At 48.7% G+C, this 10,409-nt stretch overlaps 1 non-coding gene across 1 annotated transcript; it reads left to right on the top strand.

Moving 5' to 3' along the window:
• The first annotated feature begins 3,230 nt into the window (after positions 1–3,230).
• LOC138422068 (U6 spliceosomal RNA) lies at positions 3,231–3,336 on the top strand. Its single transcript, XR_011249740.1, has one exon. It is a non-coding gene; the product is annotated as a U6 spliceosomal RNA (small nuclear RNA).
• Positions 3,337–10,409: the final 7,073 nt, after the last annotated feature.

Below are 10,409 nucleotides of genomic sequence, written 5' to 3'. Positions count from 1 at the left end.
TGGCCAGCGGGGGCCTCCTCTGCGAGCTGGCAGTCAGCACGTGCCAGGCTGTCATCGTCCCCAGAAGCCCGGGCCCTCAGTGCAGGCTTAGGCGTTCTGCCTTGCTCTTCCCATCTCTACAATGGGTCAGACAATCGCCTTTCCATTAAATGTGATTCTGTGTCTCCTTAGTGGCTCCTGCGGTACAGAGGTGGCCAGCACAGGTGCAGTCTCAGCCCCACCGGGTTCTCAGTCTGTCTTTCCTCAGCTCGCGTCTTGGCTAAACCTTGTCATCTTTATCTTTCTTCCTTAGAGGGACTTCCCTGACCTCCCATCTGAAGCAGAGCCTCAAACGCAGCCCTGTATGCAATCTGTAGTCACAGATTTCGTTTCACCCAATACCTGTTCCAGCCTGTCTCCTTCCGTGGGCTCCATCCATAGGCTTTATCAGCCATCTTATCTGTGAACCCAGCACAGGACCGAGCCAGAGTAACAGCTAAAACACATTTGTTAAATAAAAGCAAGGTTTGGGGAAGACAGCTGTAAAACTCGTGATTACAGTGAGAGGAAACACTTGGGGGTGGGCGGCGCTTCCCTTTAGGGTCTCCTGAGGTTTAGCTCTTACCAGGGCCTTTCCCTCGGGGTAGAGACTGTATCTTATGGGACACAGCAAGGCGCCCGGGAGGGCCAATAAACATTTACTAAACAATCCGTCCTGTGCCAGCCACATGCTTCTTGATATATATCTCTCTTAGTTTGCACCACCACCCCTTGCACAGCTCAGAGTATTGAGGCTCTTACATAAATGGCGCCCCACAAACATTTATAGTTAGATCAGATCACTAGGTTTGATTTAGACTAGAGATCGTAAAAAGATTTCATTGCACGGGCCAACATTGCCTAGGGTGGGTCAGTTCCTTTGAACACTGTACTGGGAAATGGTCTGTGGCTGTAGTGGGTTGGATGGTGACCACTCCCCAGAAGGTTCACATCTGAACCCCTGGAGCCTATGAGTGGGATTTTATTAGAAAATAAGGATGAGAAAATCTGGAAAACTGCAGTTGCTGACGTAATTAAGTTAAGGGCCTTGCAATGAGCTTATCCTAGATTTTCCAGTGGGTCCTAAAATCATTGGTAAGTGTCCTTATAGGAAGGAGAAGAGCAGAAACAAGACACACAGAAGGGAGAGCTAAGAGTGATGCGACCACACGCCAAGGAAAGCCTTGGCTTACTGGAGACCGGAAGGGGCAGAGAAAGGTTCTCTCTTAGAGCCCCATAAAGAAAGCTGAGCGCCAAAGAATTCATGCTTTTGAACTGTGGTGCTGGAGAAGACTCTTGAGAGTCCCTTGGACTGCGAGGAGATCCAACCAGTCCATCCTACAGATTAGTCCTGAGTATTCATTGGAAGAACTGTTGCTGAAGCTGAAACTCCAATACTTTGGCCACCTCATGTGAAGAACTGACTCACTGGAAAAGACCCTGGTGCTGGGGAAGATTGAAGGCAGGAGAAGGGGATGACAGTCTGAGATGGTTGGATGGCATCACCAACTCAATGGACATGGGTATGAGTAAGCTGTCAGTGACTGGAGGGGGTCATCCTGAAAGTGCAAACATTTTGGGAACTTGGAAGAAGTGAAGCACCCCACAGCTGGTCATCTTTTTCATTCCCTCTCCTGCATGGACAGGGAAGCCTGGCGTGCTGCAGTCCATGTGGTTGCAAAGAGTTGGACACGACTGAGCAACTGAACTGAACTGAGCTGAGACCCCTCAGAGGGAGTGAGGGCCTGCTGATACCTTACGCTTGGTTTCCAGCCCCTGGAACTCAGAGAGAATACATTCCTGCCATTTCAGCCACCCAGTATGTGGCAGTTTGCTGAGGCAGCACCAGGATATGAGTATCTAGCCTTCTCAGATCTTAGAGGAAGGGGCACCATGATCAGTTTATGATGTCTGCACAGTCGAGGAAGGAAGGGTGGCAGGCACGTAAGTCATCAGCCAACGGTGACTTAGATCAACCAGATCTCTTGGTTGGGGGATTCCTCTGTGTCAGCAGATACCAGATCATTCTATCACAGTCATTCAGCACCAAAGGGTCCAGAAATCCATCAGGATTCCTCTCCTTTGGCTGAGGGGAGGCGGGTGGAGGTGTGGGAAGCAACAGCAGATTCACTATCAGTGACTGGAGGGGGTCATCCTGAAAGTGCCAGCATTTTGGGAACTTGGGAGAAGTGAAGCACCCCACATTTCCCCTCCTGCCTCCTCTCAGTGGGACCACAGAGAATCTTTCGGGGAGCACAGGCCTGACGTGGGACATCAGCCTGCATCCCATCCCGACTCCCGAGAATCTCCCTGGAGTTCTGCTTTTGTTGGCGTCACTCCTGCGTCTAACAATCCTGCCGGCGCCTCCTCATCCCCTCCGAGCCCTTCATGCCAGCACTGAAACCTTGGTTTTCTTGTTCTGTCCACAGCAAAATGACAGCCAGACTCCCTCCTCCATGTAATGAGGGGGCAGGCCAGTGCGGACATTTGGGGACACAGTCTTCTACCCTTTCTTGCTGTGTGATCTTGAAGAACTTTCTATCACTGGCTCTCAGTTTGCTCATCTGCAAAATGGGAAGAAAATAACAATACCTGTTTCAAGATGTTGTTTCAAGGTGTTGTTTTGTGCCCAGTACAGACACTGTACAGAAATATTTAAAAACAAAACATTGAGACAGATACACAAGATCCATTTTCCTACTGAATTCTAGACATTTCTACCTTGTCCTTAGCAGTTTTCTTTCCTGGACCTGTAAGTAACCACCATTTATGGAGTGCTGACTGTGCCGGGCACCGTGTCACCTTATTCAGCCCTCACAGCAGTCCACTGAAGCGGGTACTGTTGATATGCAAGATCCACAGAGCGCAGCGGCTTGACATCATGAATGGAAGGTCCGTCTCCAGACTGTTCTAGGTCTGAGCTTCTGCACTGAAGGGCACTTCATGTACTCCATCACTGTGCCTGGACCAGCTGGGGAGCCCACAGCCTCCGTGGTCCCCTAGACCACAGACTCTTTAAGGAGAGGGAATGAGCTCCCCGTCTTTCCATCCCAGGTACTCCACGCTGAGTCTGGGGCAGGGTTGCAATCACTAAGCATGTCAGACCAAGTGAATAGTGGAGGGTTTGGAAAAACTGTCTTGTGTTTTAACAAAGTGGAAACTTCATGCTCTGACAAAGGAGATCTGAGTTGTCATCCACCTTCAACCCTCGTGTACTCTCTTTGGCAGCACATATGCTAAAATTGGATGGTACAGAGAAGGTTAGCATGGCACCTACACAAGGATGACACTCAAATCCGTGACGCATTCCTTATTTGGGGACTTCCCTTGTGGCTCAGCTGGTAAAGAATCTGCCTGCAATGTGGGAGTCCTGGGTTCGAACCCTGGGTTGGGAAGATCCCCTGGAGAAGGGAAAGGCTACCCACTCCGGTGTTCTGGCCTGGAGAATTCCATGGACTGTGTAGGCCATGGGGTTGCAAAGAGTAGGACACTACTGAGTGACTTTCACACTTTTCGACTCTTGTATTCTGGGTCACCTTGTGTGTGTGTCAGTTCTTACTTTTGTAAAATGGGGACAGTTTTGGACTCTCTGCCTTGGCCTGGAGGGGTCAGTGAAGAACCTTGAGCTGGAGTACAGCTGGAGGATCGGATCTTGTTCACACAGTCCAGCTCCAACAGCGCCCAGCATACAGTAGGCGCAGTGTAAATGACTTAGTGCTTTTCTCAGCCATTTTATTAAAATCTGCAAAACCAACTTGACATCGATAGGACCATGTCAGAGCTGAATTGTCATGGTTTGGAGCAGGGCTCTGCCATCTTCTGTAGGAATCAGCTGAAAATATAGGGGTTGGTTAGGGCTGGTCCTTTAATTGAGGGTGTGCTTACATTAGGTTGGTGCAAACGTAATTGCAATTTTGGACCGTGAATTTTAAATCATTATAGCTAGGCTCAAACACATCTTTATTAATCAGAATAGGAACCATTACATTCAACACATTCTTGCCAATTAGAAACAAATTTGTTTATTCCTATAGTGTAGAAACCCACACCTCAGGATTCAATAAACTCTTGGAAAGCATTTTCTGCCTCCTGCTGGTTATGGAAGTGTTTTCCCTGCAAAATGTTGTCGAGAGGCTTGAAGAAGTGGTAGTCGGTTGGTGAGATGTCAGGTGAATAATGGCAGGTGATGTAAAACTTCATAGCCCAATTCATTCAACTTTTGAAGCGTTGGTGGTGTGACATGCTGTCGGGCATTGCCGTGGAGAAGAATTGGGCCCTTTCTGTTGACAAACGATGGCTGCAGGTGTTGTAGCTTTTGGTGCATCTCACTGATTTGCTGAGCATACTTCTCACATATAATGGTTTTGCCAGGATTCAGAAAACTGTAGTGGACCAGATCAGCAGCGGGCCACCAAACAGTGACTTTTTTGTTGCAAGTTTGGCTTTGGGAAGAGCTTTGGAGTTTCCTTTTGGTCCAACTACTGACTGGTCATTGCCAGTTGTTGTATGAAACTCACTTTCCATCGCATGTCATAATCCGATCAGGAAACGGTTCGCTGTTGCACAGGATAAGAGACGATGACACTTCAAAAAGATGATTTTTTGATTTGCAGTCAGCTCCTGAGGAACCCACTTCTTGAGCTTTTTCACCTTTCCAATTTGTTTCAAATGCCAGACAAACACAGAGCAGCTGGCATTGAGTTCTTCAGCAACTTTAATTGTTCTCAGGTTGTTGTTGTCAACTTCCGCTGGCTGGTCACTGCATGTCTCATCTTCAAGGGTCTCATCTCCTTTGCAAAACTGCTGAAACCATCACTGCACATTAGCAGGTCCTGGGCCCAGGCGTTGTTGATGCTGCGAATTGTCCCCACTCTTTTACAATCCATTTTAACTTGAACAAGAAAATTGCTCAGATTTGCTTTTTGTTTAACATCATTTCCCTAGTCTAAAATAAATATAAAATAAACAGCAAGTAATGGCTCAGATTGTAACGAATCTTCCTGTAATGCTGGAGACCTGGGTTCAATCCCTGGGTCAGGAAGATCCCCTGGAGAAAGGAATGGCAACCCACTCCAGTGTTCTTGCCTGGAGAATCCCATGGACAGAGGAGCCTGGCTGACTGAGCAAAAACAGTACGTCTACTCCAGTATCAAACAATGAAGTTCAGTAATGCAAAACCACAATTACTTTTGCACCAACCTAATATATTTACCCTCTGCTTTCCTAGAAAGGGTTAAACCTCGGGCGGCCTGGCCTGGGTGTTCTCCAATTCTGCTTTGCCCCATTACCTTGCCTCCAGCTGAGCTAGGCCCTGAGTTTACCCATAAACAGGTGCCACACTCCCCCTGAGGAGCTAGAGATAAGGGCTATCTCCACGCCCAGGCACTTCACGTGTTCTCCGTGTCCCAACCGACCCTCTTGCCTGGGTCTCAGCTGTCTGGGAGGTTATCCTTTTTAGGCAACTTGGCCCCATCCTGTGGAAACCCCTGTGTTAGGTATTAAGACTGTGGGGGCCTGGAGTGACCGCACAGACACATGGAATTCATGATCGGGCTTCCAGAATCAGTCTTGGGCCAAGCAAACACTGGCAGGTCTCACCAAACCCACCAAGTCTGGGACGATCTGGAGAACCTTCATTTCAGATCTGAGGCGGATATCCTCCCGAGGCTCCAGGAGCTTCAGTAACTCTTTATTTCTAGTTCCACCTACACTATCAGATACTTTCTCCCAGCCAGTCAGTTATTAGGGATAACATCAGAAATGTCCTTCGGCCATCCTGCTCATGAACAGCTGAATTTGTCAGGCTAAGCCTGACTCATGAGCCGGAGTCACTTACCACTTGTGTTATATCCCCACCGCCCTGCCTCTTCCCCAACCCAGAGCTAGGAAAGACTTTTGTATCCTAAACAGTTTAAAAAAAAATTCAAAAGAAGAAGATTGTGACATATGAAAATTATATGACATTAAATTTTAAGTGTCCATAAATAGAGTTTTATTGGAATAGACCCGTTCATTGGTTTGCCCCCCATCTCCGGGGCTTCTGTGCTTGGCAGAGCTGAGCAGCTGCTGGCCTCTCAGAGCTTAGCACTGCTGTTTGGTACACTGGCAATCAAAGGGATAACGTAAGCGTCACCTCTCTGCATAAAAGACAGTCAAATATGAAGCGGATGGGGACTTCCCTGGTGGTACAGTGGTTAAGGCTCCATACTCCCAGCGCAGGGGCATAGGTTCGATCCCTGGTCAGGGAACTAGACCCCACAGGCTGTGGGGCCGAAAAGTAAAACAACAGACAACAACAAAAATATATGTAAGGAACAAATTGGGAAGAAATACTTGTAAAATATATAACAAAACGCATGCAGCATGCAAAATCCACTGCAGATCAGCATTAACAGACGAACATCTGCGATTGCCTTGAGGACGCATGACGGCCGCTTTGAGCCCCAGTTAAATGAAATAGTACCCCCCCAGCAGACTCCCATCCTCTCATTACTAGAGCTGGGTTTCAAAACTTAGGACTCTACTATTGTTATTTTTATTGCATTAAAAAGTTGCACCTTCATCGTATCCTGGGTTTTGCCTCTTGGCCTGTAGAGGTGAACATAGAAGTTTGCTGATCTTTGACCTAAACCACTGGACTGTGCCAGAAATTTCATTATCTTGGTCTCCCAATTCCACATCTTTGGTTGTCTTACCTCCATACAGAGCCTAGGAATCCTTACAGACCATAGTTAAATTTGGCTTCAAATTTAACCACTTCAAATCTCACCACCCTCACGGGAGCATTAAAAATCAATGGGAGGACCTGTTAAGATGCATCCAGTGTCCTGCCCTCCTGGATGACTCTCTTCTCCCCTCCGGGTATATCCATCCCCTCCTCCACCCCACCCCTTTCTACTCTCAGGGAAGACTGACTTGATAAGGCTTCACTGATTTTCTTCTCCTCTGCTCAGAATCCCCATAGGAAATATTCAATCCATCCTGGTGGCTTGATGGATCAACTGATACCAAACGAAAAATTAATGTGTGTGTGTGTTAGTCACGCAGTCGTATCCAGCTCTTTGCGACCCCATGGACTGTAGCCCACCCGACTCCTCTGTCCATGGGATTCTCCAGGCCAGAATACTGGAGTGGGTTGCATTCCCTTCTCCAAGGGATCTTCTCGACTCAGGGATCGAACCTGGGTCTCCTGCATTGCAACACATTCTTTACCGTCTGAGTCACCAGGGAAAATGAATTCCCTCCTATTATTAGCAAACACTGTGCTAGCGGCTAGATCAGTGGGAGATTCTCTGTGCCATAAATCGCCACCCCAGGACCAGCAGCTCCGGGCCCCAGGGCTCCAGAGGCAGTCAGGAACCTTGAGGCCCGTTTCGCTTGTTCTCCATCACTTCCTAACACCGTGACCTTTTTCAGCTGCCCCAACTTTTGCGGTCTGCATTTCCTCGTCTGCAAAAGATGGGACTCAGGTTGGGTGCCCTTCAGGCTAGCCTGAAGATGTATTTAAGACCAAGTAAGTTGGCAAGAGGGCTCATCTGCAGGGACAATGCTGAGTCCTGCCAACATCTTCCTCCCTTCCAAGCAGTAAAACCCAGTCCTCTCAATTTCCCCAGCCCCAGGCCGGGACAAAATGTCACTTTAAACATTGGTGGCCCCATTCCTCCCCTCCTTCCTTCTCACCCCTCAGCCACATACCCCCAAGGAATTCTGGAGCAGACTTACCTCCCGAAGCCCCAGGCTCAGCCAAGCCCAGTTTCTTCATCCAGGATCAATTATTTTTTTCCTTCTTACCTTAAAGAATAATAATGAATCACCCTGTCAAACACAGAGTCCTTTCTATTATTCTCTTTGTCTGCCTTTGGATTTCCTCTTTGGTTGTGCAATTTGGCCTTTACAATATCCTTCCCTTACTAATAAAAATGAAGCACTTGGGCAGAGAGAGGTGTTTGGAGATGTTTGGTCCCCTCTGGCAGGAATTTGGTGAGTTCTTGATTCTTACTCCCTCTCCCACCACGTCCCTTCAGCTTCAAATCCTGTTGCCTTCTTCTCTTAAGAACGTCTCAAGTCCGTCTCCTCCATCCAAACCCCACCCTACTGTCTGATTCGCCACCTCTCTCATCTCCCTCTGGTTCCGTGTACCCTCCACCCCAGCTTAAATCCATCTGTGGCTTCCCATCCAAAGGATAAAGTCTTAGGTTTCCTTCCACACTGGTAACTCACAGCTGAAGCTGACATACGTGCACGTGTACAAAGTCACTCCAGTCGTGTCCAGCTCTGCGCAACAGCTATGGACTGAAGCCCGCAAGCTCCTCTGTCCATGAGGATTCTTCAGGCAAGATTTCTGGAGTGGGTAGCCATGCTCTCCTCCAGGGGATCTTCATGACTCAAGGATTGAACCTACATCTCCTGCACTGGCAGATGGGTTCTTTAACACTAGCGTCAACTGGGAGGCCCAATCTGACATAGTTTGTCCAGGAGAGTCATTTCTAGTACTGAATTTGGATGCCTTTATTATAGACTTTGGAGAAGGAAATGGCAACCCACTCCGGTATTCTTGCCTGGAGAATCCCAGGGACAGAGGAGCCTGGTGGGCTGCCATCTATGTGGTCGCACAGAGTCAGACACGATTGAAGCGACTTAGCAGCAGCAGCAGTACAGACTTGGGGCTTCCCTGATAGCTCAGCTAGTAAAAAATCCACCTGCAATGCAGGATACCCCGATTCAATTCCTGGGTCGGGAAGATCTGCTGGAGAAAGGACAGGCTACCCACTCCTGTATTCTTGGGCTTCCCTTGTGGCTCAGATGGTAAAGAATCCACCTGCAATGTGGGAGACCTGGGTTCGACCCCTGAGTTGGGAAGATCTCCTGGAGAAGGGAAAGGCTACCCACTCCAGTATGCTGGCCTGGAGAATTCCATGAACTGTATAGTACAGATTAGTGATTAGCTGGTACCCAAAGCATCAGTCCTCTTGCCTGGAAAACCCCATGGATGGAGGAGCTTGGTAGACTGCAGTCCATGGGGTCATGAAGAGTCAGATACTACTGAGCAACTTTACTGTCACTTTTCCCTTTCATGTATTGGAGAAGGAAATGGCAGCCCACTCCAGTGTTCTTGCCTGGAGAATCTCAGGGATGGTGGAGCCTGGTGGGCTGCTGTCTATGGGGTCCCACAGAGTCGGACACGACTGAAGCGACTTAGCAGCAGCAGCAGCAGCAGCAGCAAAGCATCAGAATGTGTGAACTCCCACAAGGTCCTTACTCTGCTTGCCTCTTCAAATGTTACGTTGCCTTTTTCCAGTCACCCCCTTTAGAAAAAGGGGTGAGCCCCCACCTTTAAAAAATCAATTAATCGATGCATTTTTGTCGTGCCGGCTCTTCATTGCTGAGCTTGGGCTTTCTCCAGTTGCGCTGCTGTAGCTTCACTTGTTGCCGAGCACAGACTCTATGGCGCAGGCTCAATAGCTGTGGCAAAGGGCCTTGGTTGCTCTGCAGCACGTGGAAGCTCCCTGGACTAGCAATTGAACTTGTGTCCCCTGCACTAGCAGGCAGATTTTCATCCACTGGACCACTCTAGAAGTCCTGAGCCCCTTTTTATTAGGGAAGAGTTTTGTGTTAGTCTTATATGGCAGAGCCCAGATGTCACCTCTCCCTACTAAGGCAGAGTGGGATACAGGGCCTCAGCTTGATCATTCGCATTTCCCCTGGGCTTTGGGTCTTGAGGAGTGGGCCAGGTAAGAGCTACTCCGGTGGAGTACTATGGTCCTCACTACCGGGCCCCGGGGCTGACCTGGACCGTCATTCCTGCACTTGGTCCTCCTTGGCATCTATCTTCCTTGGGCACCTGGTTCCCCAGTCCTATGTTTGACCCATGAGCCACTCAAGACCCCTTCCCCTGTGTCCTTTTTCAACTATCGTTACCCAGGATGAGTTTCTGTGGCAGCAGTGCAGCCAAAAATAAATAAACAAATTTTAAAAATCGAGACATTAAAAAAAAACAGCTGATCTTGATCAATGACCATGAGCCACTCTGGAAATGAGGCTCGCATAACCCCCGTGTACGGAGCAGAGAAATGGCTCGCCCAGTTCACCCAGGGGTAAGTGGTTGGCAGGGCTGGGGTTTGTTCGCCTCCTCACTCAGGGACACTGTTTCCCTCTTTGTCTGGCACATGCTACACCCAGAGACTCAGGTGGAAAGGGTCAGAGGCTTTGGTGACTGAGATGGAGCTGGAATTTTGCATAAGAAAGATTCCCTGAAACCAGAGCAGGTGTCATTGCCATCCTGCTGGAAGCCAGGCTCTCAACACCTGTATTTTGGAAAAAACAGTCACAATGGGCAGCACTGCTAGGCAGACTTCAATTGACAGACACGTTCAGGAGGCCAGGGGGCTGCT

Source organism: Ovis canadensis, chromosome 16 (assembly GCF_042477335.2).
Source record: "Ovis canadensis isolate MfBH-ARS-UI-01 breed Bighorn chromosome 16, ARS-UI_OviCan_v2, whole genome shotgun sequence".
Taxonomy (NCBI): domain Eukaryota; kingdom Metazoa; phylum Chordata; class Mammalia; order Artiodactyla; family Bovidae; genus Ovis; species Ovis canadensis.
The sequence above is the reverse complement of the archived record's forward strand: the minus strand, read 5'-3'. Positions and strand labels throughout refer to the sequence as shown.